Here is an 18512-nt window from a genome sequence, read left to right on the forward strand (position 1 = left end):
TTTTTTTTTTTTTTTTTTTTTTTTTTTTTGCAGAAAAAAATCCCCTGGGTTTTCTTCTTTGAAATACCTGCTGCAAGGTGAAGGTGAAAATCAGATATCACTCTAGCTCAGTGGTTCTCAATACTCGCTGCTGCTCGTGGGAATGAACTGGGGAGCTTATTTTTTTTAATTGAGGTATAGTTGATGTACAATATTATGTAAGTTTCAGGTGTACAACAGTGATTCATAATTTTTAAAGGTTATATTCCACTTATACTTATTATAAAATATTGGCTATATTCCTTGTGCTGTATAATATATCCTTGTAGCTTACTTATTTTATACATAGTAGCTTGCGTCTCTCAATCCCCTCCCCCTATCTTGTCCTTCCTGCCTTCCCTCTCCCCACCGGTAACCAAGTTTGTTCTCTACATCTGTGAGTCTGTTTCTGTTTTGTTATATTCATTAATTTGTTTTGTTTCTTTTTTTGCTGTACACGGGCCTCATCACTGTTGTGGCCTCTCCCGTTGCGGAGCACAGGCTCCGGACGCGCAGGCTCAGCGGCCATGGCTCACGGGCCCAGCTGCTCCGTGGCATGTGGGATCTTCCAGGACCGGGGCACGAACCCATGTCCCCTGCATCGGCAGGCAGACTCTCAACCACTGCGCCACCAGGGAAGCCCCATTAATTTCTTTTTATTTTTTAAGTTCCACATATAACTGGGGAGTTTTAAAAGCTCCTAATACCCAAGCCACCTCCAGAGATTCTGATTTAATCAATCCGGTGTTTGGCTTCCTGGTCATAGAATTTTTTAAAGCTCCCCAAATGATTCTAATGTGCAGCCAGAGTTGAGATCTCCCTGGGCTTCACGCAGCATAGAATCTTATAAATGCCGTTCAACAACCTCTTTATCTGCCAGGCTGACCATTTTGTTCTCAGTCAGTGATTTTTGTGTATGGTTTTCGGAACTTTTAGACATTGTCTGAATCATAAATTTTCATTAGCTACAGATGAGACTAAATTGCATGGTTTCCCAAAATAAAATTACTTAATACTTCATGCTTGCTTAATGTTTCTGATTAGGAAAGACCCAACGTGGGAATAGAAGTTTCATATTAAAGCAAATCAATAGACCATGAGACAGAAAAATGTTCAATGAACACCTCTCTGGGCATCTTAGAGGGGTAAGTTCCTGGGCTATTAAAGACAGGAACTGTCACACATACATATACATACACACACACACACACACACACACACACACACACACACCACTAATAGCCTATTTCCTTCGGTCTAATTTATTCCCAAATATCAGAAATAGGGACTATTCCATTGGCTTCAAAACCTGTGACACTTCCTCCTCTCTCTCAGGCCCCAATGCTAGGATACTACAGATGCCACAAAACCCAGACTGATCAGGGAATTTACGTTCATCACCTTGATGAGTAAACTTAGGGATTTTCCTCTTGCAGCTGAGGGTCACACGACGTAGAAAAATAATTCCAACTGGTCACAGGATAAGAACAGTGAAGACCTCAACAGAACATTAGACCCACATTGCAGGAGGGTTATCCAGGAAGAGAAGGAACCAGAATTCTCTGGTTAAGTCTATTTCCTATTGTTCTGACAAATCCAGTTCCCATCAGTATGTTCACATGCCCCCACCTTTGACTGAGCACGTGGAAACACTGTAGCATCAAGTGCTGCAGAAAACTGTTGTCTCCACCTGGAACTGCTGTGTTCTACTGACACCAGGAACTGGTCTCCCTGTCGCTGGTTGCCTCATACTAGAAGCTGTTCCTTCCTTGCGCAGTAAGTCAGATTGCCTCAGCACCTACATCAGAAAGGCTCTAGATTCCATTCATCCAGAACGCGATAGATAGCAATGTCAGGGCAGGTTGGAGAAAAGCAAATGGGAAAATCCCTCACTTCAGCAGAATATAGGAATTGGCTGATGAGGGGAAAAAGCCAACACTTAAAGAATTTCCAAATGCCCATCATGGTAACAAATAGCTATCTGTTATATTTCTCTTCTTTTTCCCCCCAATTTGCTGCCTTTGCAGGATCCCCTCTAAATGCTATTTTGAATTCTCTGTAGCAGTTGATAATTGAAAGTTATACACATTCTTGTGGATAGATTGAGCACCATCATAGCATTATCCAAATAGGATTCTGCTGGTTTCTAAGGTACAAGAAACATCATTCTTATATTTCTTTTTTGAATTAACTTACTTGGAAATAATTTCAAATTCACAAGCTATAAAAATAAACATTGTACAAAGAACCCTGTATATCCTTTACCCAGATTCACCTATTCTCCACCCCTCTCTTTGCAAATTTCATACGTCATGGCCCTTGATCCCTAAATATTTCTGTGTGTACTTCCTAAGAGTAGAGCTAGTCTCTTCCATAACCACAGTACAGTTACAGACTAATTGGATGCCAGACACTGGGTTCGTTGTTAGCTGTTGGGTTTTTTAGAAGTAATTTCTGTAATTCTTGGTAAATAATTTTGAGCTTTCCTCTGGGATGCAGTTAAGTTACTTGGAAATAATTTGATTCTTTCAAATCTTGCTTTTCAGCTTTGTTACGCTGAATCAGACCAGAGCAGCCTTTAGTCTAGGCCTAGCTCGATCCCACTATTGAGATAACACCTTTCTAAATACTCTACCTAATGCCCACATAGTACAAGGGTTCTCCAGTCTAGCAAAAGGGAAGATGAACTACCCCCAAACTTGTGTGATCGCCAAGAAGTTTTCCACTTGATAGTTTTGGGAGATTATTTCCCTGGCCTCAGCTAGTTTCCTTAAAATCTCATGTACAAAAAAAAAAACAAAAAAAACCTCATGTACAGATCAGCACTAAGCTGACGATTCAAGGGAGCCCCTCTGCAGACCTCCAGAGTTCAGTCTCCAGGCAGCGCTCTCCTCTCTGGTCCCCTGCCCTGCGAATCCTAGCCACCGTGGCCTCTCCAAATTCTCAACTATGTCTCCGCAACTCAGGAAACCTGGGGGTTCTGTTTGCGTTTCCCGTCCCTGCACCGAGGCTTGCAAACTGGCTCCAGGCAGTAAACAGGGGCAATCATACGGTTTACCTTGTTTGTGTCTCTTCTCTTAGGGATCTCTGTCCTGTGCCGCCTATCGTCTAATGTCTGCGAACCATCGTTTCGTACATTTTCTCTGGTTCTTTAGTTGTTTAAGGTAGGAGGGTACATCTGGTCCCCGTTACTTCATCATGGTCAGAACAATGTTTTTGCCTAATCTACTGTCCATATTTCGATTTTGTCAGCTGATCTAATAATGTCCTTTATGGTATTTTCACCTCCCCTGCAGTATACGGTTCAGTTTAGGCTCAGGTGTTGCCATTTAGCTGTCATGTCTTTTCAGACTCCTTTAATCTCAAACATTTCCACAGCCTTTGTCTTTTATGACACTGACATTGAAAGAATACCGTCCCACCTCCTTTTCCTTGTTCTGTGTCCAGCCGATATTTCCTCAGGATTAGATTCAGATTATACATTCTCAGTCAAAATACTACATAGGTGCCATGTATCCTTTTCAGGGTATCACCTCTGGAGCTACGTGATATCTCTCTCTCCTTCACTGGGGATGTTAATTTTGGTCACCTGGACTAGGTGTTGTCCAATTTTTCCATTGTATAATTACAATTTTTTTCCTTCCCTTGCTGCTAATGAGCAGTCTCTGGGGAGACACTTAACAACCATGGAAATATCCTGCCCATCACAATTTCCCCTACATTTAGTATCCACTGATGATTCTTGCCTGACCGAGGCTTTATTATGATGGTTGCAAAATGATAATCTTCCAACTCTAGGACTCCCTCCACATGGACCCTTGGCATTGTACTTGTAAGCAAAAGCCCACCACCCTTCTCCCCCATTTATCCATGTATATACCTGTTTTTCCATTGGTTTATAATTCAGTACTGTAATTAATTATTTTGGTGCTCAAATTGTCTAAGATTCAGCCTGCAGAAGCCCCTTCAAGCTGGCTCCTCTGTACCTGTGGCATGTCCCTAACATTTTTCTGATCACTTCCTTACTTCCTGACATATCGGGATATTCTATGCTCCTCTTGAATCGATCTCGCTACTTCCCTGGAATCAGCCGGAGAAACATAGTTTTAAACTGTGAAATGAAACTCTGACATACACAACTGGCTTTCTTCAAGATCTCAATCCAGGAGAAAAGAAAAAATTCTCTCAGACAACCAAGTCATTTAAACTTGTGTCCCATACTACCAATCAAGAAGCACAATAACTGACGAAAGCACCATATATAATGCTACCTATAAACCCACTAAAATGGAAAATACTTGGAATATAAACTGACTTATACTCTCTTCTATCCATAAAAGTTACTCACAAGTTAGTTCATATATGGTTAATTTACATATTCCGGATCACAGAAGTTTCATTACATTAATATATTTTGCATAGCACTTTATAAGCATCAGCTGTGTTCGACTGCATTAACCCAATTTCTTCATCTTTCCCAGTATCCATACCATTTACTGTGTGACTTTACACACCTTTCCATCAAAAGGCCAGGTATACAAGCCCACTCCTGAATTTTCAGTTCAGCCATGTGGCTTGCTTTAACCAATGGTAGATATGACACAGGACAGGCTTGTAAAAGTGCTTCCACAATGGGGCTTGTTCTCTTGCAATCTTGCACTCCTGCCATTTCCATGAGAAGGATATATCTGGGTTAATCACCCTTGTCCAGCCCTGGGGGGATCAGTCAACGTTCCAGCCATGTGAATCCAGCCAACATCGGCAGAGTTGCCCAGGAAGCCCAGCCTAGATTAGCTAAAACCTGTAGATCTATGAAAAACAAATATTTATTGTCATATACCACAGAGGTTTGTGATTGCTACAAGGCAAATGCTAACGAATATGTTAGTAATATAATACTCAAATATCCCTCACTAGATAGGTAGAACGGATATCATTACCCTCTCTTTACAGATGTGGAAATGAGCTTCATACAAGTCAAATGATTTGATCATAGTTCTAGAGCAAGTAGGTGGGAGAACAATATTTCAGAACCTAGGTTTTCAGAGTTGGATTCCAGGGCTCTTTCCACTGCACCTCTTAGTAAAGCTGCCTCGAAGAGTGGAGTTTAAGGGCATTCCTGTGGAGTCACATGTTCATCAGGGGTCCTACGACAAATGCTTGCTGAGCTACACTCTTCGCTTGGCCACCTAAGACTACGGCTGCCTCACCCTTCCTGACTGGAAACCACCAAACTTGGAGCAGAGAACAGACTGGCATGTGTCATTATAATTGGTCACACTAGTAGCCAGTTTATTCTCTGTTCCGGAAGCTATAACCATTTGAGTTCAGCTCACAACTTACTACAAATTGAAATGAATATCCATGTTCTTCTGAGTAAAGAACCACACACTTCAACAACAACAACCAAACAAAAAAAGAATTACGGAATTGTAACTAAAGCCTAGAGTTTGATAAAGCAGGGCTGTTACATTTTCTTAATGTCTTCACACGGGGAAATCATTAAAATGATATTTAAGTTCTTTTTTGTACCACCGTGAAAGATCTAAAATTTTCTTTAGCTTAGAAAATATCAACAGGCAGTGTGCTGGGCACTCCCGCGGCTCCGTCTCCTGCTACAACGGTGTGTAGACGGCATAGACCCAGGGGCGCCCCTCACTCCCGCCTCCGACCACCTCCAGCCTGTGTTCCACTCGCAACCTTCAGAACCAGCCGCTCAGCTGTCCTCGGCCACCGGGACCGCCAACACCATATTCTGAGCTTAACTCCATAAAGCCGCCGTCAACGGCCTGGTCAACATGCATCTGCCGGCCTCCCGCACCTACCTCTCTCTGGGCTCCTATTTCCACCACCACGACGCGGCTCTGGAGGGCCTGGGCCACTTTTTCCGCGAAGTGCCCGAGGGGAAGCGTGAGGACGCCCAGCGCCTCTTGAAAATGCAAAAGCAGCGCGGCAGCCGCGCCCTCTTCCAGGACGTGCAGAAGCGTCTCAGGATGAGTGGGGTGAAACCCAGGACGCTGTGGAAGCCGTCGTGCTCGCGGAGGAGAACCTGAACCAGGCCCTTGTGGACCTGCACGCCCTGGGCTCTGCCCGCGCAGACCCCCGCCTCTGTGACTTCCGGGAGAGCCGCCTCCTAGATGAGCAGGTGAAACTCATCCAGACAATGCGCGCCCACCTGACCAACCTCCGCAGGCCGGCTGGTCCCCAGCGGGGGCTGGGCGAGTCCCTCGTCGAAAGGCTCACCCTCCAGAACGAGTAGGAGCGTCCAGAGCCCAGCGGCCTTTGAGGAGCCCCTCTGGCGTCAGGGCTTCTGCCTGAAGCCCCGCTCTGCAGCCACTAGGCAGCTTTTAACCACCCTGGAGCTCTCTCCCAAGCCTTGGACCAAATGGAAACAGTAAAGCTTTTTGCAGCAAAAAAAAAAGGAAAGAAGAAAGGAAGCAAGAAAGAAAATACCAACAATCTCATTAGCTCAGAATCAACATAGATGTCCATCGACAGATGAATGTATAAAGAACATGTGGTGTATATACACAATGGAATATTACTCAGCCATAAAAAAAGAATGAAATAGGGACTTCCCTGTTGCCGCAGTGAATAAGAATCCGCCTGCCAATGCAGGGGACACGGGTTCGATCCCTGGCCCAGGAAGATCCCACATGCCGCGGAGCAACTAAGCCCGTGCGCCACCACTACTGAGCCTGTGCTCTAGAGCCCACGAGCCACAACTACTGAGCCTGCGCTCTAGAGCCCGTGAGCCACAACTGAAGCCCATGCGCCTAGAGCCCGTGCTCCGCCACAAGAGAAGCCACCGCAATGAGAAGCCTGCGCACCGCAACGAAGAGTAGCCCCGCTCACTGCAACTAGAAAGCCCGCACACAGCAACGAAGACCCAACGCAGCCAAAAATAAATAAAATGTTTTTTTAAAAATAATGAAATAATGCCACTTGCAGCAACATGGATGGACCTAGAGATCATCAGACTAAGTGAAGTAAGCCAGACAGACAAAGACAAACATCACATAATATCACTTATATGTGGAATCTTAAACAAAAATGATACAGAACCAACAAATTAGCCAGATTATATTCACCACTGGGATACTTATTAAATTATAGACAGCTAGACCCTACCGCAGACCTATTTAATAATAATATCCAGGGGAGGAACCTGGGAGTTTTTATTTTTGACAAGCAATCAGGTGATTCTTATGCTCAACCAAGTTTGCGTTTAGACGATGCAGAGGCAAAGAAGGGTTATAAATTGTGATTTTTTTAATGGTTAGCTCCAGTTCTGATGCCTTAAGAAAATCACTCATCTTCCCTGGACCTCAGTGTTCTCATCTGTAAAACTGTGCCATTGGACCAAATGCTGTCTGGAAGAGGCAAATAGAGCTTGTAGACTAGAGTGAAGTTTTAAAGTATTGGTTCTCAATCCTGGTTACACATTAGAATCCTCTGGGAAGCTTTTGAAAGTGAAGGATGCCCAGGCACCACCCAGACCAATGAAACAGAATCTCTGGGGGTGGTTCCGTGTGTTGCTAGTTTTGAAATCTCCCTAGGTGACTTTAACGAATAGCCACGGGTAAAAACCTCTGCTCTAAAGGCTGACTGTCGTCAGCCAGGATGATTTTGGTTAGTCTCCAGGCACCTATATCCTTGCCTGTAAACTGGGAAGCATATCACCTATTTTATGTGGCACATAGCCCCTATTTATGGAGTGTCTACTATGATGATTCTAAGGTCTTTGTCTACATTAAATAATCTGCTATAATTCAGGAAGAAAACTCACAGCTTAATGAAAGCAGTTCAAAACAAACTCACTGCCAATGCTGACATCACCATCCAGAATAAGAAGGGCCAGTGAACATTTTTGTGATGAGGGGACACATGTGCAGGGATTGGGGAAACTCACTGAAGAGATCACTCCGAGAAAGTGGTTCTTTCTAAAATGAATTCCAGGATGGTTTTCATCGGCCCTTATTGTTAGGTCTGTGGCTTTCCAAAGAAAACTCACCTGGTGATTGGTAGGTTGGACAGACAGAAGCAGCAGCAATGGGGACCTGTGCTCTTCTTGAATTACCCTTTTTGAATGGGCTGGGCTGTCATTCGATCTCCACATTCTTTACTCATCAACAGGCCCTTGAGGGATCCACAAAAGCAGAGAAACTATGAAAGGAAACAGCTGGGAAGTGGCATCTGGCCTATAGGGTTTAGGAAGGAAAAGGCCGTTCTTGAACAGCTGGTTTGAGAGTTTTAACTCCCTTGGTGGTTTTATTGTACAGTTTCCCAGGGGTAATGTTTTAGGCCACAGCCCATGAGTCCCACAGGCTGGCTTAGCTTGTCCCACCCACCCACGTGGCACACGCACAGTGGTCTCTTCCTGGGTGGTGACTTTTCCTCCACTTTATGAGAAAGTTGTACGGTAGGTGAAATATGGCTTCCTGGCCCCACCAGTCTCTAGTCTTTTTCTCACCTTCCTCAGCCACCCTATGCTTTCTCTCCTCCCTCAAAAAAAAAACCCACAAAAACACCATACAGCTTCTCAGGAATGATCTGAAAGTCATCTACTACTTTAGAAAGTTCAAAGACCTTCTGAAACCCATCCATGGGTTAAAAACTAGATTTTTTTTTTTTGGCTGAGTTGGGTCTTCGTTGCTGTGAGCAGGCTTTCTCTAGTTGCGGTGAGCAGGGGCTACTCTTCATTGTGGTGTGTGGGCTTCTCATTGCGGTGGCTTCTCGTCGCGGAGCACAGGCTCTAAGTGCACAGGCTTCAGTAGTTGTGGCACGCAGGCTCAGTAGCTGTGGTGCACGGACTTAGTTGCTCCGAGGCATGTGGGATCTTCCTGGACCAGGGTTCGAACCCATGTCCCCTGCATTGGCAGGCAGATTCTTAACCACTGTGCCACCAGGGAAGTCCCGATTTTTTTTTTTTTTTTTACAGATAGTTGATAGCTCTCTGTTATCCACATTCATCATAGCATTTTATTTTATTTATTTATTACCTTTTTTTTGGCTGCACCGGGTCTTAGTTGTGGCAGGCAGGCTCCTTAGTTGTGGCACGCGAACTCAGTTGCAGCATGCATGTGGGATCTAGTTCCCTGACCAGGGATCAAACCCGGGCCCCCTGCATTGGGAGCATGGAGTCTTAACCAGTGCACCACCAGGGAAGTCCCCAGGTAGAGATTTTTGAATAGGAAGTTTGATGTTATGAGTAGTTCATGGGAGAGGTCCAGGCTGGAGATATAAATTGAAGAACCATCTATGTATTGATGGTACCTAAAGCCATGAGACTAGATGAAGTCATTGAAGGATTGACTGTAAATAGAGAAAAGTGGGAGAAGGAGTGAGTCCAGGGACAGTCTGACATTAAGAAAGCAAAATAAAGTGCAGAGAACATACATTGAAAGAGCAAATACTGAATGAAGATTAAAGAAAAATTATTGAAATGAGCAAAAATTCTCAATTGTTGAAGAAACGTGGAAAATCTGGAAATCGTTAGTGACTCTTATCAGGCAGATGAATTAAAAAAGAAAATCTCTGCTAGTATATTTTTGAAAATCTACCTTCTAAAGATTTAATGATATTTTTGTTTGCATCTCTCCTACTGGCCAGAGACTCTATTTATTAATCAGGTCCAATGGAAATTTTAGAGCATTAGCAAGATAACTCAGGGCCAACCTTAGCAGTAATTGCAGCAAAAAACAAACAAAAAATGTAAAAGTCACACCTAATCATTGGAACTGTCCTAGAAATTAAGGTGCAAAGTGTTTTGTGGTTTGTAGGTTGCTGCTTCCTTTCTCTAAACCCAGCTATTTTGTGATACCATGGTGTGATTCTTAGCTGGGGATAACTCTGCCCCCCACAGGGAACACTTAGCCATATCCATAGACATGTTTGGTTGTCTCAACTGGGAGGGGGCTGCTATTGGCCTCTAGTGGGTAGAGGCCAGGGATGCTACTGAACAGCCCACATTGCACAGGACAGCGCCTACAACAATGTCAACAAGCAGAGGCGAAAAACCCTGACTCAGGCTACGGCTACTTATCTCAGGGAGTTTATAACAGAGCAATAACACCAGAAAAACATCCAACTTCATTTATTTTTCAGTAAAATGATAAAAAAGGTGCACAGGTGGAAGAAGGTGGAGGGGAGACACAATTCAAGAAAAGGGGAAAAGAGGAAAATAAATATGCAGTGCAACACTTACGGGCTCTGAGAAGTTCTTAGATTCAACAAACAACTAGTAGATGTGGCTGCAAAGAATGACGTAACAGGCCGTGGGAGTGATCTTTGCTCACATAATCTCACAGACCTACAACGTTCCATGGGATTTGCTTTACTGAACCTGCAGCCTGATCACAGGAGTAACGCATTAAGTCTCAATGCCAGTGATGGAGGGTTAACCCGAGATGAGACCAACAAGCAACGATTCTTCACCTTCCCCAATCTTTGATCCCGGCAGTTCCAAGGCTGTGGCTGGTCCCTCTAATTACGCACAGCGAGAGAGGCGGCAAAAACCTAGAACTACACCTCAGCGGGTAGAGAATGAACCAGTTGACTACTGTAAATTAGGTTAATTATCTTGTAGTTAATTCAGTTCTCTGCCTCCTCTAGCGTGTCTTTTCTGGCCATGGGTTTTCTCAGCGTGTGCATCTCTGTCGAGCTGCTGTAGGGGCGGCAGCAGCTGGACTCCTTAGAATCAGCCAGCGTGCTCGTTGATGTGCTCAGAAGGCTCCAAAGATGGTGTGCACTGAATGTAATTGAAGCCATTGCCTCACTGATGAAGAAGAAAGAGTGTACCCCTGGAAATACAATCCCACAGTCTGTATTCATTCAAACAGCTGTAAAGCGAGGACTTCCCACATGCCTTGTACTGTGTGAGGGCTTCGGTGGGATGCAGAGAATACAGATACCAAAGAAAAGTAAAGCACCTCTTCAGAATGTAGATCTCATTCAAAATTCACGTAATTTTATCCTTCAGCAATTTAAGGTAAATTCCCTGTAGGATAAAGTCTCAGCAGAATAATGAATGTTACATATCTGAAGATGAGTACACAACAGAATAGGAAACAGAAGACTCAAGATTTTAGTGGCTTACCACCCTGCCACAAGTCAGAGGTTAGGACACAGACCAAGGAGATGGTGGAAATAGGACTCCAGAGAGAAAATATTGCCCAGCTCATGAAATCCAGGTATGTGTACCTGCACAGAGAATTTGTACTTGTTTATAAATGATAAGTTAAAAAATCTATCATTCCATTCTAGATTGCTATTTTGAGAAAATCTTGGGGAAAATACTCCTAAGAAATTTTTGTTTATTTCTTTAAAGTGACAGAAACATGTTAGGTTCCTTGCTAGACCATCTCGAACATCCTGTTCTTACTTCTGCCACCTCTCAACAGATACCGATATTGTCTTTGGTTTTTGTTGTGTGTTGCTTCCTGAAATAGCACCACGACCACCTGTTCGTTAGAGAAAGCCGAGTTCATTCTTTCTGGCAAGGGAGAGGACAACCTTGACAGGGTGTTAGTAGTGTTTTAGATAGTTAAATGTCTTTTCCCATAAAGTCTAATAAAATAACCCTTCATCTCAAGTACTTCAGTGTTTGATCTGCAGGGAAAATGTAAAACTTAGCTGCTTTAATTGCATTTTGAAAAACACTTAGGCTCTAAAATACAGGATTTTTCCCTCTGTTCTCACTTCCTGCTGGGCACTATTCTGTTTTTGCATGTTTTAATTCACTCAGTCCTTGCAAGGACCATGGAAGGAAGGTACAGTTATAGATGAGGAAACAAGGCATTGGGCAGTTAAATAATTTGCTCAAAGTCACCCAGCTATGAAGTATCAGAGCCCAGATTCGGATCCAAGCCTCCTGGGGTCAGAGACTATGTCCTTTACCACCCTACCCTCTCCACTGCCTCACTGAGGGCAAGACATAGACCTGTCCCCAGTGGACTCATCGTATGATTGGAAAGACCTCAAGATGTGTGGATGAAATGACAGATTACAATCTATCACTCAGCCACATCCTGGTGTTTGAGAGGAGCTAATAACTGACATCTTTGCCACAGTTTGGAACCATTTGACAGAGAGAGATTCAGGACTCAGCTGAACCTCAATACATTCTCTTTATACGTTCTGCTCATATATTCAAGGACACAATTTAGATCTGGGCCAAGCGGGTTTTCTAATACTGCACCCTGTATTAGGGAGATTCTTCCACTCGCTCACAGGCAGGGCTAGAGAACTACAGAGCCCTCCCTGTGGGTCTGGCTCTCTTACAGGGGAAATTGAGTGGGCAGAGCAAGCCAATTTTACTTTACTGAAGAGCTTCTTAATCCCTGGACAATGGGCCTATGGCATTTGGTGAAGGCTATGGATCCTTTCTCAGAATGACATTTTGATGTGCATAAAGTAAAAGATACGGCATTACAAAGGAAGCCCGTTACACTAAAATACAACCCTGAAAGTATAAAGTTATGATAAATAATAAATATGCTTCTTGGTTAATGCATTAAATAAGATGTAGCAGAGGAACTAATAATTACTATAATTTCAAAGCAGTGCTGACCATGAATGATATTTTGAGGTACCTGCAATAAGTGGAATATGTGAAAACACCTGTGATTTTTATTCAATACAAATTCATAGACATTGTTAATACTACTGTGGTTTGTTCTCTATATTCATTTGTAGGAAATAATATATTTCACTTAGAGATCAGAGAATGTAAATATATAAAGCATTTTCTTTTCTCATTAAGTTCATGGATCCCCTAAAAGTGTCCATGAGCCCCAGGTTAAGAATACTTGCTCTAATGGAAGGTCCTCCCCCAGCAAAAGAAATAGGTCATAAGCGTCATCTCCGGCAGTGTATGCTATATGAACGAGCCTGCCGGTGATCAAGTCTGCTCCCACTGTACACAGTGACCAGATTACTGAATGGTTATCACAGCAGCTTGGAAAGGAGTTGCTTACAAGGTGTACATTATTCATTTAATCCTCAGAATGACCCTACTGGTAGTTAATGTTGTTAACTCCATTTTCAAGTGAGGAAATTGAAGTTAATGTAACTTGTCAAAGTTTGCACATCTGAGGAGGGGTAAGCATTTGAATCTAGGTAGTCTGGCTCCAGAACCCACCGTCTTAACCACTAAACTGAACCTGCTCAGTAAGTTTAGAGGGCTAATCTAAGAGTACCTGGGGCTAAGTATAACTGCCATTTATAAAGTTCTTTTCCTAGAAAAAATTTTAAATAAATCATTGGAAGACAACCCTTCTGTAGACTAGGGCTTCTTCCATATAGAGATCAGGAATTACTGAATACCCTGTAGTTGCCAGTTATCCACTGTATCGAATAAGCATTATCCCAAAGTGACCTTATTTTGGCCGCCTGGACCACAAATCGTCTGGGGCTGGAGCAGAGTGGAGAGCAGGGCTTCCACTGAATTCAGCTTCCCGATGGGAGGGCACGTCACTTCTAATGAACTCTGTCGAGAACTCTGAAAGGTCTGAGACTCTGTGCTGCTTGAAAACTAACAAGTTAGCCTTAATTTCATGGATGCTGGCAGAAGACAAGAATACTGGGTCAGGGCTTCCCTGGTGGTGCAGTGGTTGAGAGTCCGCCTGCCGAGGCAGGGGACACGGGTTCGTGCCCCGGTCCGGGAAGATCCCACATGCCGCGGAGCGGCTGGGCCCGTGAGCCATGGCCGCTGAGCCTGCGCGTCCGGAGCCTTGTGCTCCGCAACGGGAGAGGCCACAACAGTGAGAGGCCCGCGTACCGAAAAAGAAAAAAAAAGAATACTGGGTCAGAGACAAAGGACTTTATTACTCATAGCACAACAAGGCAGCATGCATTTCATGTGTGCATTGGTTCCCTTGCCCACCCAAGTCCCATGGGGACAACAGAGAGGTGGGCCCAAGTGAATACCGCACATGCAGTAGATGTCTGTCACAAGGGAAGAACCCAAGCTTAGGAAATAACAATATGTTTAAAGGGGCTGCAAACAAACCTGCCTAATTTTTGCTCTGGAGAAAGACATTATCTTTGTTATGACAGTCAAGAAACAAATTTGTCTTTGGCTCCATTAGGGAGATACTATCTCTATTTCCTCAGGCTGTTTACCATACAAACTTCCTGGAAAGTTAGTCCAGAATAAAGGTTATCAGTGTCTCTGCTCACAAGACAAGCAGAAACAAGGGAAACATGGAGAACTGTCCCCCACCAGACTTCAGGTGCTGGCAACTGGAATTCCCAGACAACTCCTTTAAATAGCTAGTGTCCAACTCCAGACGGCAATGCTCAAGCAGTTTGTGTGTCCCTTCATTGATAAAGTTGTTTTCTCATGCTCATTCTATAAAAGGAGAACAATAAGGGTGCGGGTCCCTCTACCAGAATGCGAACCCACACTATGTATCCGGGGGGGGGGTGTGGTGGCACTGGCACTCTTCTCTAATGATGGAAGGAAGGGGACCTGTGCCTTCTCTTCTCTTGCTACCCTGCCCTTTTAAGTTTTCCTTTCCCCCAATAAAGCTGATGACTCAATTCATTCCAGGCCCTACTGCATAACATGTGATACCCAAATGGTCTCAGTACAGTAGATAAAGAAAAGTAACAGACAACTAAGAGTTCCCAGCAGCCAGAAGGAGGAACATAAAACAGAACAGGCACCCAGCAAAACAGAATTGCTAGAGGAGGACAGATGACAACTTTTTAAAAAATCACAGGGCTTCCCTGGTAGCGCAGTGGTTAAGAATCTGCCTGCCATTGCAGGGGACACGGGTTCAAGCCCTGGTCTGGGAAGATCCCACATGCCACGGAGCGACTAAGCCTGTGCGCCACAACTACTGAGCCTGCGCTCTAGAGCCCGCGAGCCACAACTACTGAAGCCCACGCGCCTCGATCCTGTGCTCTGCAACGAGAAGCCACTGCAATGAGAAGCCCTCACCACAACGAAGAGTAGCCCCCACTCGCCGCAACTAGAGAAAGCTCGTGTACAGCAACGAAGACCCAACACAGCCAGAAATAAATACATAAAATAAATATATTTATATTAAAAAAAACAAGAAGAAGGGGATCCCCCAGGGATCCTTTAAAAAAAAAAATCACAAACTTTCTGTAAATGAATGCTATGGCTTTAAACTTAAAAATACATTAGTTGGGGACTTCCCTGGTGGTCCAGTGGTAAAGAATCTGCCGTCCAATGCAGGGGACGTGGATTTGATCCCTGGTCGGGGAACTAAGATCCCACATGCCACGGGGCAACTAAACCTGCATGCCACAACTACTGAGCTCGCATGTCTCAACTAGAGAGCCCACGTGCCACAATGAAGAGCCTACACCGCAACAAAAGATCCCGCGTGCCTCAACTAAGATCTGACACAGCCAAAAAAATTAAATACATACATTAGTTGAAAATATCGTATATTAACACATATATGTGGAATCTAGAAAAATGGTACAGATGAACCTGTTTGCAAGGCAGAAATAGAGACACAGACAGAGAGAACAAATGTATGGACACCAAGGGGGGAAAGGAGGGGTGGGATGAATTGCGAGATTGGGACTGATATATATACACTAATATGTATCAAATAGGCAATTAATGAGAACCTGCTGTATAGCACAGGGGCTCAGTGCTCTGTGATGACCTAAATGGAAAGGAAATCCAAAAAAGAGGGGATATATGCGTACATAGGGCTGAATCACTTTGCTGTACAGCAGAAACTAACACAACATTGTAAAACGACTATACCCCAATTTTTAAAAAAACAAAAACATTAGTTGAATTAAGGGAGAGGATACCTACTGTTGTGGCCAGAGTTAGTAACATGGGTGAAGGGGAAGAAAAATCTCAAGGCATGATGTCTCAAAAATATAAAAAGATGGAACTTATAGAAGAAAAAGATAAGCGACTTGGAGGATAGATCTAGGAGACATAACAAGCAAAAACAGGACAACAAGGAACCGATAGAGGTAAAGTATGATTAAGCAAGTAATAAATGCAATTTTCCCTGAAAAAAACAAAGGCCCAAGTTTACAGACTCAAGAAGTACACCAACTTCCCAGCAGGTGCCATGAGAGTCGGAGTAGATAATCTACCCATTATAGTAGATTAAAGTATTGTTCAACAAGTACTGATTCCCTCCCCTTTAACATGGAGCAAATTGCACTTCCCTAACTTTTTTTTTTATAAATTAATTAAATTAATTAATTATTTTTTGGCTGCATTGGGTCTTCGCTGCTGCGCGCAGGCTTTCTCTAGTTGTAGTGAGCGGGGGCTACTCTTCGTTGCAGTGCACGGGCTTCTCATTGCAGTGGCTTCTCTTGTTGCGGAGCACGGGCTCTAGGTGCGCGGGCTTCAGTAGTTGTGGCACGTGGGCTCAGTAGTTGTGGCTCGTGGACTCTAGAGCTCAGGCTCAGTAGCTGTGGCGCACAGGCTCAGTCGCTCCGCAGCATGTGGGATCCTTCCAGACCAGGGCTCAAACCCGTGTCTCCCCTGCACTGGCGGGCAGATTGTTAACCACTGCACCACCAGGGAAGCCCCGTACTTCCCTAACCCTTGACTTTGAGTTTTATCATGTGACTCACTTTGGCCAATGGACTATTAATGGACATGATACAAGAAGAAACTTGAAATATACCTGCATAGTGGGTTCACCATCATGTGCTTCTGCTTTCTGCCCTGAGAAGAGCATGCTTTGGGAGGCTCTTGATCCAAGGAGGATGAGAAATACATCAAGCAGACCTGGACCCAACTTGGACCTTAGAGTCAAGCCCAGCATAGATTTGTAGATGTGTGAGTGGCCAATAAATGCTTATTGTTTAATGCCAATGAACTTTTTGGGGTACTTTGTCACACAGCCTTACTGTGGCAATAGCCGACAGGCCTAATTTTACTTAGGCATATCCTGGTAAAATTATAAATCTCAATAATTAAACATAAATCTTAAGTTTCTAGTCAGAAAGAATAAGTTGTCTACAAATAAAAAGTAAGATAAGTATTAGGCTTTTCTTATACGGCACTGGAAGTCCTGGAAGCTAGAAGATGTTGAAAAAACAACTAGGAGACTACTGAAAGTAAAGGACTACAACCCAAGAATCCCATACCCAGCCAGTATTTCATTCATCCATCCTGGTAAAAAGCTTTTTTTTTTTAATTTTTTATGCATTAAAAAAATTGAACAACCACATGCTCTATTCGAGAAAAATCATTCTAACTACTCAGCCATGAAAAAAAGAATGAAATAATGCCATTTGCAGCAAGATGAATGGACCTGGAGATTATACTGAGTGAAGTAAGTCAGACAGAGACAGACAAATATCATATGATATCACTTACATGTGGAATCTAAAAAGAAGAGGGACTTCCCTGGTGGTCCAGTGGCTAAGACTCCATGCTTCCACTGCAGGGGGTACTAAGATCTGGCATGCCGCGTGGTGCGGCCAAAAATAAATAAATAAATAATAATAAAAATTAAAAATGGTATAAATGAACTTATTTACAAAACAGAAACAGGCTCACAGACATAGAAAACAAACTTATGGTTACCAAAGGGGAAAGGGGGTGGGGGAGGAATAAATTAGGAATTTGGGACTAGCAGATACAAACTACTATATATAAAATAGATCAACAACAAGGATAAACAATAAATAGATAAACAACAAGGATAGATAAACAATAAATAGATAAACAGCACAGGGAACTATACTCAATATCTTGTAATAACCTATGAGGGCAAAGAATCTGAAAAAGAAGGGGTGTGTGTGTGTGTGTGTGTGTATACATATCCGAACCACTTTGCTGTACACCCGAAACGTTGTAGCTCAACTATACTTCAATTAAAAAAAAAAATCATTCTAACCAAACAACAAATGAACAAAAACAGAGGCTTCACATACTAAAGTTTAAATTAAATGGAAAATAATTAGATTTCTAAAAATATGTAGTTTAATCTAAACCAATCATAAACAAATGTCTTGGAATATGTAATGTATTAGATAAGGATTCTTAAAATGAAAGAGGTTGCTGCAAAGGCAATTTTAATAATAATTTAGAACTAAACTATTTCAGAAAAACCTAGACGTTGGATGTGGTGAGCATGGAGGTAGAGTGAAAAAAGAGCATTTGAAATTTCTCAGAGCAGGAAGGGGAAGAGAAATGAAAATAGCCTAACTATCATCTTATCGGGGAAGGGGAGTCAGCGAAAAATAGACTGCCTTGGTGAGAAAAATAGTTGAGGGGTCTTGTTTTCAAGTAATGGTAACAAAATAGGTAATTGATTAAGAACACTAGAGAATAACAAGTTGCCATTAAAAGAACGGAAAGGTACAATGGAATGTCCAAATTAACGAGGGCCAAAAATAGAATGGAGAGCAACTTAATAAAACTGGAAAGGAAAGAAAAGAAATAGTAAAAAGAAGAACTATCAGGGCTTCGCTGGTGGTGCAGTGGTTGAGAGTCCGCCTGCCGATGCAGGGGACACGGGCTCGTG

At 43.2% G+C, this 18512-nt stretch overlaps 1 pseudogene; it reads left to right on the plus strand.

Moving 5' to 3' along the window:
* Positions 1-6277, plus strand: part of LOC112410996 (ferritin light chain pseudogene) — a 21510-nt pseudogene extending 15233 nt beyond the window's left edge.
* The last annotated feature ends 12235 nt before the right edge of the window (positions 6278-18512 follow it).

Source organism: Neophocaena asiaeorientalis, unplaced genomic scaffold, assembly GCF_003031525.2.
Source record: "Neophocaena asiaeorientalis asiaeorientalis breed wild unplaced genomic scaffold, Neophocaena_asiaeorientalis_V1.1 scaffold777, whole genome shotgun sequence".
Lineage (NCBI taxonomy): Eukaryota > Metazoa > Chordata > Mammalia > Artiodactyla > Phocoenidae > Neophocaena > Neophocaena asiaeorientalis.